Here is a 10,715-nt window from a genome sequence, read left to right as displayed (position 1 = left end):
ACACTCTGGGTATATAACTGGGGCAGAACATACAGGGGTAGGAGTGTCACTCTGGGTATATAACTGGGGCAGAACATACAGGGGTAGAGTGTCACTCTGGGTATATAACTGGGGCAGAACATACAGGGTAGGAGTGTCACTCTGGGTATATAACTGGCGGCAGAACATACAGGGGTAGGAGTGACACTCTGGGTATATAACTGGGGCAGAACATACAGGGGTAGGAGTGTCACTCTGGGTATATAACTGGGCAGAACATACAGGGGTAGGAGTGACACTCTGGGTATAGACTGGGGGCAGAACATACAGGGGTAGGGAGTGTCACTCTGGGAATATAAACTGGGGCAGAACATACAGGGGTAGGAGTGTCACTCTGGGTATATAACTGGGGCAGAACATACAGGGGTAGGAGTGACACTCTGGGTATATAAAACTGGGGCAGGACATTACAGGGGTAGGAGTGTCACTCTGGTATATAACTGGGGCAGAACATACAGGGGTAGGAGTGTCACTCTGGGTATATAACTGGGGCAGAACATACAGGGGTAGGAGTGTCACTCTGGGGTATATAACTGGGGCAGAACATACAGGGGTAGGAGTGTCACTCTGGGTTATATAAAACTGGGGCAGAACATACAGGGGTAGGAGTGACACTCTGGGTATATAACTGGGGCAGAACATACAGGGGTAGGAGTGTCACTCTGGGTATATAACTGGGGCAGAACATACAGGGGTAGGAGTGTCACTCTGGGTATATAACTGGGGCAGAACATACAGGGGTAGGAGTGTCACTCTGGCGGTATATAAACTGGGCAGAACATACAGGGGTAGGAGTGTCACTCTGGAATATAACTGGCAGAACATACAGGGGTAGGAGTGACACTCTGGGTATATAACTGGGGCAGAACATACAGGGGTAGGAGTGACACTCTGGGTATATAACTGGGGCAGAACATACAGGGGTAGGAGTGACACTCTGGGTATATAACTGGGGCAGAACATACAGGGGTAGGAGTGACACTCTGGGTATATAACTGGGGCAGAACATACAGGGGTAGGAGACACTCTGGGTATATAACTGGGGCAGAACATACAGGGGTAGGAGTGACACTCTGGGTATATAACTGGGGCAGAACTACAGGGGTAGGAGTGTCACTCTGGGTATATAACTGGGGCAGAACATACAGGGGTAGGAGTGTCACTCTGGGTATATAACTGGGGCAGAACATACAGGGGTAGGAGTGTCACTCTGGTAATAACTGGGGCAGAACATACAGGGGTAGGAGTGACACTCTGGGTATATAACTGGGGCAGAACATACAGGGGTAGGAGTGTCACTCTGGGTATATAACTGGGGCAGAACATACAGGGTTAGGAGTGACACTCTGGGCATATAACTGGGGCAGAACATACAGGGGTAGGAGTGACACTCTGGGTATATAACTGGGGCAGAACATACAGGGGTAGGAGTGTCACTCTGGGTATATAACTGGGCCAGAACATACAGGGGTAGGAGTGACACTCTGGGTATATAACTGGGGCAGAACATACAGGGGTAGGAGTGTCACTCTGGGATATATAACTGGGGCAGAACATACAGGGGTAGGAGTGACACTCTGGGTATATAACTGGGGCAGAACATACAGGGGTAGGAGTGACACTCTGGGTATATAACCTCGGGGCAGAACATACAGGGGTAGGAGTGTCACTCTCGGGTATATAACTGGGGCAGAACTACAGGGGTAGGAGTGTCACTCTGGGTATATAACTGGGCAGAACATACAGGGGTAGGAGTGTCACTCTGGGTATATAACTGGGGCAGAACAGTACAGGGGTAGGAGTGACACTCTGGGTATATAACTGGTGGCAGAACATACAGGGGTAGGAGTGATCACTCTGGGTATATAAACTGGGGCAGAACATACAGGGGTAGGAGTGTCACTCTGGGTATATAACTGGGGCAGAACATACAGGGGTAGGAGTGTCACTCTGGGTATATAACTGGGGCAGAACATACAGGGGTAGGAGTGACACTCTGGGTATATAACTGGGGCAGAACATACAGGGGTAGGAGTGTCACTCTGGGCATATATATGGGTTGCTATGAGTTGCTATGAGTGTGGCCCCTGTGCAACAAGGGATGTTGGGGGTTGCAGTCCCTAATAAATAATGCCCCCCCCCCCCAATGCTTATTTCTCCCACCAGTAAGGATCCAGCTTGTTCGCCAGTGAATAAATCACCCCATTACATGTGTCAGTCACAATGTTTGTTTTTTTTACCATTTAAAGAAAGAGAAGCTGATTATGGGTAACGGTAGAAGTGTAGATTGGGGGCTCGTCCCGCTCACCCCCACAGCCCGACGGATGCGCCAGGCAATTGCATATAAATCACGCTAATTCATTTGTGTCAGCGCTCGCCCAGTCCCGCGTCTCATTCACTCATTTGCCCGCGTATTGTAAATTATACATATAGATTACAGTCACGCGTTTCGCCGCAAACTGATAAATTGCTTGTGAATTCTGCCTCTGAGCATCCATTACTGGCGGCTCCGCCGTTTAACCCTTAATGTGTCGGCGCCCTGATGGGACCAATGAAGGGAGAGCATTTCCAGGGAATATAATTGGGATTATCGGCCCATATTTCACCCATTTGATGTGATTGTTTTCTTATTTGTGTGTGTGTTTAGCCCCCGCTGAAAGCTGAATATATAATCCTTAGGCTAATGGCACCGAGGGGGAGGAAATACATTGGGAAATGCCGAACGGTGCCGGTACTGGGGGCTTTTGGGTCAGGAGAGGGTACCGGTCAATGCTGTGAGGACTGAAGGTTGAATAATAAAGAACCATAGAAATAATACATCATATAAATACATATAAATATAAATGGGGATTCAAAACCAGGCATAGCAGTGACTGGGGGTTATAAGGCCTTGCATAGTAGTATCCAATAGTATATAGTACTGGGGGCTAAACGCTCTTTAGTACAGGGTGGGAACACCAATCACAGTATATAGGGAGGGGGCACAGTATATAGTGAGGGGGGCACAGTATATAGTGAGGGGGCAACAGTATATAGTGAGGGGGGCACAGTATATAGTGAGGGGGGCACAGTATATAGTGAGGGGGGCAGAGTATATAGTGAGGGGGCACAGTATATAGTGAGGGGGGCACAGTATATAGTGAGGGGGCACAGTAGAATATAGTGAGGGGGGCACAGTATATAGTGAGGGGGGCACAGTATATAGTGAGGGGGGCACAGTATATAGTGAGGGGAGCACAGATATATAGTGAGGGGGCACCAGTATATAGTGAGGGGGCACAGTATATAGTGAGGTGGGCACAGTATATAGTGAGTGGGGCACAGTATATAGTGAGGGGGCACAGTATATAGTGAGGGGGGCACAGTATATAGTGAGTGGGGCACAGTATATAGTGAGGGGCCACAGTATATAGCTGAGGGGCCCACAGTATATAGTGAGGGGGCACAGTATAAGTGAGGGGGGCACAGTATATAGTGGAGGGGGGCACAGTATAATAGTGAGGGGGGCACAGTATATAGTGAGGGGGCAACAGTATTATTAGTGAGGGGGCCCACAGAATAGTGAGGGGGGCACAGTATTAGTGAGGGGCGCACAGTATATAGTGGAGGGGGGCACAGTATACTAGTGAGGGGGGCACAGATATATAGTGAGGGGGCACAGTATTAGGGGCAATATGAGGGGGGCACCAGTATATAGTGAGGGGGCACAGTATATAGTGAGGGGGCACAGTATATAGTGAGGGGGGCACAGCTAATATAGTTGAGGGGGCACAGTATATTAGTGAGGGGGGCACAGGTATATAGTGATGGCGGGCACAGTTACTATAGTGAAGGGAGGGCACGTATATAGTTTGAGGCGGGGCACAGATTATATAGTGAGGGGGGCACAGTAAAGTGAGGGGGCACAGTATATAGTGAGGGGGCACAGTATATAAGTGAGGGGGGGCACAGTATATAGTGAGGGGGGCACCAGTATTAGTAGTGAGGGGGACAGTATTATAGTTGAGGGGGGCACAGTATATAGTGAGGGGGCACAGTATATAGTGAGGGGGGCACAGTATATAGTGAGGGGGCACAGTATATAGTGGGGGCACAGTATATAGTGAGGGGGGCACAGTATATAGTGAGGGGGCACAGTATATAGTGAGGGGGGCACAGTATATAGTGAGGGGGGCACAGTATATAGTGAGGGGGGCACAGTATATAGTGAGGGGGGCACAGTATATAGTGAGGGGGGCACAGTATATAGTGAGGGGGCACAGTATATAGTGAGGGGGGCACAGTATATAGTGAGGGGGCACAGTATATAGTGAGGGGGGCACAGTATATAGTGAGGGGGGCAGTATATAGTGAGGGGGGCACAGTATATAGTGAGGGGGGCACAGTATATAGTGAGGGGGGCACAGTATATAGTGAGGGGGCCAGTATATAGTGAGGGGGCACACAGTATATAGTGAGGGGGGCACAGTATATAGTGAGGGGGGCACAGTATATATAGGGGGGCACAGAATATAGTGAGGGGCGGACAGCTATAAGTGAGGGGGGCCACAGTAATATAGTTCGAGGGGGGCCACCGTACTATAGTGAGGGGGGCACAGTATATAGTGAGGGGGGGAAAGGGGGCTATATGGGGAGTTAGAGGGGGGGCACAGTATAAGGCAGTGAGGGGGGGGCACAGGTATTATAGTGAAGGGGGGCACAGTATATAGTGAGCCCCCCCAGGGTCGGAAACATTAATAGGCAGGAGAGTTAACTGCCCAGGGTGCAACGATGAGGGGGCGCCAGGAAATGACCTCTCCTGCCCACCCCTGGTCTGCGGTTCCTTGTCATTGCCCTCGCCACTTGTCATTGTGCAGCGGAGCCAATGAGCCACCCCCACATGACGGCATTGCGCCCCTACTGCTCCATGTCTATGTGGGGAACTGTCTGTGGGGGCTCCCCCTAGGGTTGCTGCCTTTGGGCAAAGGGAAACCCGGACGGGGGTGGGGCAGTAAAGTCATGTAGGTGTGGCAGTTGACATCAAGGGGCGTGGTGACATTAGGGGTGGGGTTATGGCCAATGTCAATCTAAGAGAGTCCTGCCCACTTTTACTAATTTGGAAAACGGAGCAATGCGTTTTGACCCAGGGAACAAAAACCAGACAGGTGGCAACCCAAGCTCCTCCCTCAGCAGTCATAAAGAGACACCCTCGGTTGTGATTGGAGAACCTTGAACATAGGATGGGGGGCCCCCACACCCCAGTCCTCCGCCGCCTTTAGAGCTCAGAGCATGTATTATACAATAAGGGTATATTGGCCCATGTACAGTACATAAGGGCGAAGGAAACTCTCTGTTTATCTTGTAGAGTGTAAGCTCTTTTGGGCAGGGCTCCCTTCCCCTCCTGTATCGGTTACTGATTGCTTTATATGTTACTCCTTGTAGAGTGTAAGCTCTTTTGGGCAGGGCTCCCTTCCCCTCCTGTATCGGTTACTGATTGCTTTATATGTTACTCCTTGTAGAGTGTAAGCTCTTTTGGGCAGGGCTCTCTTCCCCTCTTGTATCGGTTACTGATTGCTTTATATGTTACTCCTTGTAGAGTGTAAGCTCTTTTGGGCAGGGCTCTCTTCCCCTCCTGTATCGGTTACTGATTGCTTTATATGTTACTCCTTGTAGAGTGTAAGCTCTTTTGGGCAGGGCTCTCTTCCCCTCCTGTATCGGTTACTGATTGCTTTATATGTTACTCCTTGTAGAGTGTAAGCTCTTTTGGGCAGGGCTCTCTTCCCCTCCTGTATCGGTTACTGATTGCTTTATATGTTACTCCTTGTAGAGTGTAAGCTCTTTTGGGCAGGGCTCCCTTCCCCTCCTGTATCGGTTACTGATTGCTTTATACGTTACTCCTTGTAGAGTGTAAGCTCTTTTGGGCAGGGCTCCCTTCCCCTCCTGTATCGGTTACTGATTGCTTTATATGTTACTCCTTGTAGAGTGTAAGCTCTTTTGGGCAGGGCTCTCTTCCCCTCCTGTATCGGTTATTGATTGCTTTATATGTTACTCCTTGTAGAGTGTAAGCTCTTTTGGGCAGGGCTCCCTTCCCCTCCTGTATCGGTTACTGATTGCTTTATATGTTACTCTGTATGCCCAATGTATGTAACCCACTTATTGTACAGCGCTGCGGGATATGTTGGCGCTTTATAAATAAATGTTAATAATAATAATAGGGGCAAAATAATGAACCAAAAGCTAAACTGGGCACCCAGCCGCCCAACTGCTCTAGGCTGGCATCTCTGCTTACCTTGTCTTTATTAATTCATGCCAGCGGCTGAGTGCCCACTATCTCCCAGATGTCCCCCAGCTCGTGCCAAGTTCCCACAATGCCCGGCTGCAGTGGCAAAGGTGGTCCCCGATCCCTGGGGGCACAGGTGCGGCAGCTGAAAGGTTATTGCCCCTTCCCTGAGCCGCCCGTGCCCCCCCGCGTCTCCCATTTACAGCTTCTAAATTCTCCCATTGTGCCCATTGCGGGATTATTAGAGTGTGACGCCGGATACAATTTAACACCCCGGTCTTGTGTATCAGCCCCCCCCCCCCCCCCCCGGGCAGAACAACTAGAGCGGCTCGGCAATGAGAGGCTCCGGGAAAGGGAACCGGTTCCCCACTCGCCCGTTATTGTACCAAAGGGGAAAGAAATATACAATGACTTTCATGCAAGGGAGGAGAATTCGCCATAAAGCGAGACCATGCTGATGTTACCGGCTGTGGCTGAATGTAGTCACGTGACCACAGCGACGCTACTGTGGGAAACTGTTAGCGCTGAGGGTGGGAATGGGATTTGTAGTTACATTTTTGAAAAGTTGAAATCACTTTGGATCAGGAATTTTATAAGGAGCAGCTGAGGGGGCCCCGAGCCAATGTTGCACCCCCAAGGAAGTCAGTGTCCGTCAGTCTAATACGTACCAGTGCGGCCAGTGGTGCCAATCACTTTCCTCTTTAAAGTGGGGAGATTGGAACTAGAGTCCTGCATTGGGTAAGCGGCTCAGGCTTAGGGTAAGGGGCTCAGGTCTAGGGTAAGCGGCTCAGGCTTAGGGTAAGCGGCTCAGGCTTAGGGTAAGCGGCTCAGGCTTAGGGTAAGCGGCTCAGGCTTAGGGTAAGCGGCTCAGGCTTAGGGTAAGCGGCTCAGGCTTAGGGTAAGCGGCTCAGGCTTAGGGTAAGCGGCTCAGGCTTAGGGTAAGCGGCTCAGGCTTAGGGTAAGAGGCTCAGGCTTAGGGTAAGAGGCTCAGGCTTAGGGTAAGCGGCTCAGGCTTAGGGTAAGAGGCTCAGGCTTAGGGTAAGAGGCTCAGGCTTAGGGTAAGCGGCTCAGGCTTAGGGTAAGCGGCTCAGGCTTAGGGTAAGCGGCTCAGGCTTAGGGTAAGAGGCTCAGGCTTAGGGTAAGCGGCTCAGGCTTAGGGTAAGCGGCTCAGGCTTAGGGTAAGCGGCTCAGGCTTAGGGTAAGAGGCTCAGGCTTAGGGTAAGCGGCTCAGGCTTAGGGTAAGCGGCTCAGGCTTAGGGTAAGCGGCTCAGGCTTAGGGTAAAGGCTCAGGCTTTAGGGTAAGAGACTCAGGCTTAGGGTAAGCGGCTCAGGCTTAGGGTAAGCGGCTCAGGCTTAGGGTAAGAGGCTCAGGCTTAGGGTAAGCGGCTCAGGCTTAGGGTAAGCGGCTCAGGCTTAGGGTAAGAGGCTCAGGCTTAGGGTAAGCGGCTCAGGCTTAGGGTAAGAGGCTCAGGCTTAGGGTAAGCGGCTCAGGCTTAGGGTAAGAGACTCAGGCTTAAGGTGGCCATACACGAGGCGATTTCGCTCGTTGTGCGATGAACGATTATATCGACAAATGATCGTATGGCGATCGAGTTCCCATACGATATGCCATCCACGGGCAACGATAATTTGGGAAAGATTTCGTCGCATCATTATCGTAAAATACGTACGATCGAATGTCGTTGACTTCCGCTGCTGGCAATCGTGACATGCGCAGAGAACAATCGTTGAAAGACAAATGTCTGACACTCACACCAACTGGCAGATTTTATCGTTAAACGACCAAAATTTTTAAACCTGGCCGATCGATTTTGGGGACGATAATGTCGGCTCGTTTAGTGGGCCGACGATCGTTCGTACACCACCAACTATACGATAACTTAACAATAGCATCGGATCGTTCGGGAATCGGTCGTTTGTAAGTAAAAAATCGGTCCGTGTATGGCCACCTTTAGGGTAAGCGGCTCAGGCTTAGGGTAAGCGGCTCAGGCCTAGGGTAAGGGGCTCAGGCTTAGGGTAAGGGGCTCAGGCTTAGGGTAAGCGGCTCAGGCTTAGGGTAAGAGGCTTAGGGTAAGAGGCTCAGGCTTAGGGTAAGAGGCTCAGGCTTAGGGTAAGAGGCTCAGGCTTAGGGTAAGAGCCTCAGGCTTAGGGGTTAGCGACTCAGGCTTAGGGGTAAGCGACTCAGGCTTAGGGTAAGAGGCTCAGGCTTAGGGTAAGAGGCTCAGGCTTAGGGTAAGAGCCTCAGGCTTAGGGGTAAGCGACTCAGGCTTAGGGGTAAGCGACTCAGGCTTAGGGTAAGAGGCTCAGGCTTAGGGTAAGAGGCTCAGGCTTAGGGTAAGAGCCTCAGGCTTAGGGTAAGAGCCTCAGGCTTAGGGTAAGAGGCTTCAGGCTTAGGGTAAGCGGCTCAGGCTTAGGGTAAGCGGGTCAGGCTTAGGGTAAGCGTCTCAGGCTTAGGGTAAGTGGGTCAGGCTTAGGGTAAGCGGCTTAGGGTAAGCGGCTCAGGCTTAGGGTAAGCGGCTCAGGCCTAGGGTAAGCGGCTCAGGCCTAGGGTAAGCGGCTCAGGCTTAGGGTAAGCGGCTCAGGCTTAGGATAAGCGGCTCAGGCTTAGGGGTAAGCGGGTCAGGCTTAGGGTAAGCGGCTCAGGTTTATGGTAAGCGGCTCAGGCTTAGGGTAAGCGGCTCAGGCTTAGGGTAAGCGGCTCAGGCTTAGGGTAAGCGGCTCAGGCTTAGGGTAAGAGGCTCAGGCTTAGGGTAAGAGACTCAGGCTTAGGGTAAGCGGCTCAGGCTTAGGGTAAGCGGCTCAGGCTTAGGGTAAGCGGCTCAGGGTAAGGGGCTCAGGCTTTGGGTAAGCGGCTCAGGCTTAGGGTAAGGGGCTCAGGGTTGGGTTGGGTCTGAAAACACAGGCCTGTCTCTAATTGGAACCCAGAGACCTGAGGGAGAGGAAAGTGATCCGGAGACAAAGGATAGAAATACAGAGCGCCCCCCATTGGACGAAGCTTTCCCTGAAACAGGCAGAGGTCGATCCTGTTGAATAGCGACGCCAGCACTGACATGATTACGGGGTTAATGATAATAATGATGAGTCCAGACACGGAATCTACAGGCCAACCATGTGCCTCGCAAATACCCCCCCCCCCTTTTCTACTAATGTCACAGCAAGAGAAATGACCCCCTGAGTAACAACCCCCTCATCCTCGGCTATAGGAGTAACAACTCCCTGCATCCTCGGCTATAGGAGTAACAACTCCCTGCATCCTCGGCTATAGGAGTAACAACCCCCCTCATCCTCGGCTATAGGAGTAACAACTCCCCTCATCCTCGGCTATAGGAGTAACAACCCCCCTCATCCTCGGCTATAGGAGTAACAACTCCCCTCATCCTCGGCTATAGGAGTAACAACCCCCCTCATCCTCGGCTATAGGAGTAACAACTCCCCTCATCCTCGGCTATAGGAGTAACAACCCCCCTCATCCTCGGCTATAGGAGTAACAACCCCCCTCATCCTCGGCTATAGGAGTAACAACCCCCCTCATCCTCGGCTATAGGAGTAACAACTCCCCTCATCCTCGGCTATAGGAGTAACAACCCCCCTCATCCTTGGCTATAGGAGTAACAACTCCCCTCATCCTCGGCTATAGGAGTAACAACCCCCCTCATCCTCGGCTATAGGAGTAACAACCCCCTCATCCTCGGCTATAGGAGTAACAACTCCCCGCATCCTCGGCTATAGGAGTAACAACTCCCCTCATCCTCGGCTATAGGAGTAACAACCCCCCTCATCCTCGGCTATAGGAGTAACAACTCCCCTCATCCTCGGCTATAGGAGTAACAACCCCCCTCATCCTCGGCTATAGGAGTAACAACTCCCCTCATCCTCGGCTATAGGAGTAACAACCCCCTCATCCTCGGCTATAGGAGTAACAACCCCCCTCATCCTCGGCTATAGGAGTAACAACCCCCCTCATCCTCGGCTATAGGAGTAACAACCCCCCTCATCCTCGGCTATAGGAGTAACAACTCCCCTCATCCTCGGCTATAGGAGTAACAACTCCCCTCATCCTCGGCTATAGGAGTAACTCCCCGCATCCTCGGCTATAGGAGTAACTCCCCGCATCCTCGGCTATAGGAGTAACTCCCCGCATCCCTTGGCTAGCAGTGGCCGCAGCGTAGAGGCTGTTTGAGGGAGGCCGGTGGGGTGTAAGAGCCTCGGGTCAGGGCTGTGTCAGTTCAAACGCAGATAATTGAGGAGATAATGAAAGGGTTGCACTTTGGAGCCGTCGTTAAATAAGCTTAACGACCAAACCAATCAGCAAGGTAAACATCCACATACACATGTCAGTGTCGGGATTATCCCTCTGGCTAAATCCATTAGCCCCCCCCATCCAATATAGGGGCATGTCTCTGAGTGTAATGGAGAG

This window comes from Xenopus tropicalis, chromosome 10 (assembly GCF_000004195.4).
Source record: "Xenopus tropicalis strain Nigerian chromosome 10, UCB_Xtro_10.0, whole genome shotgun sequence".
Classification (NCBI taxonomy): domain Eukaryota; kingdom Metazoa; phylum Chordata; class Amphibia; order Anura; family Pipidae; genus Xenopus; species Xenopus tropicalis.
The sequence above is the reverse complement of the archived record's forward strand: the minus strand, read 5'-3'. Positions refer to the sequence as shown.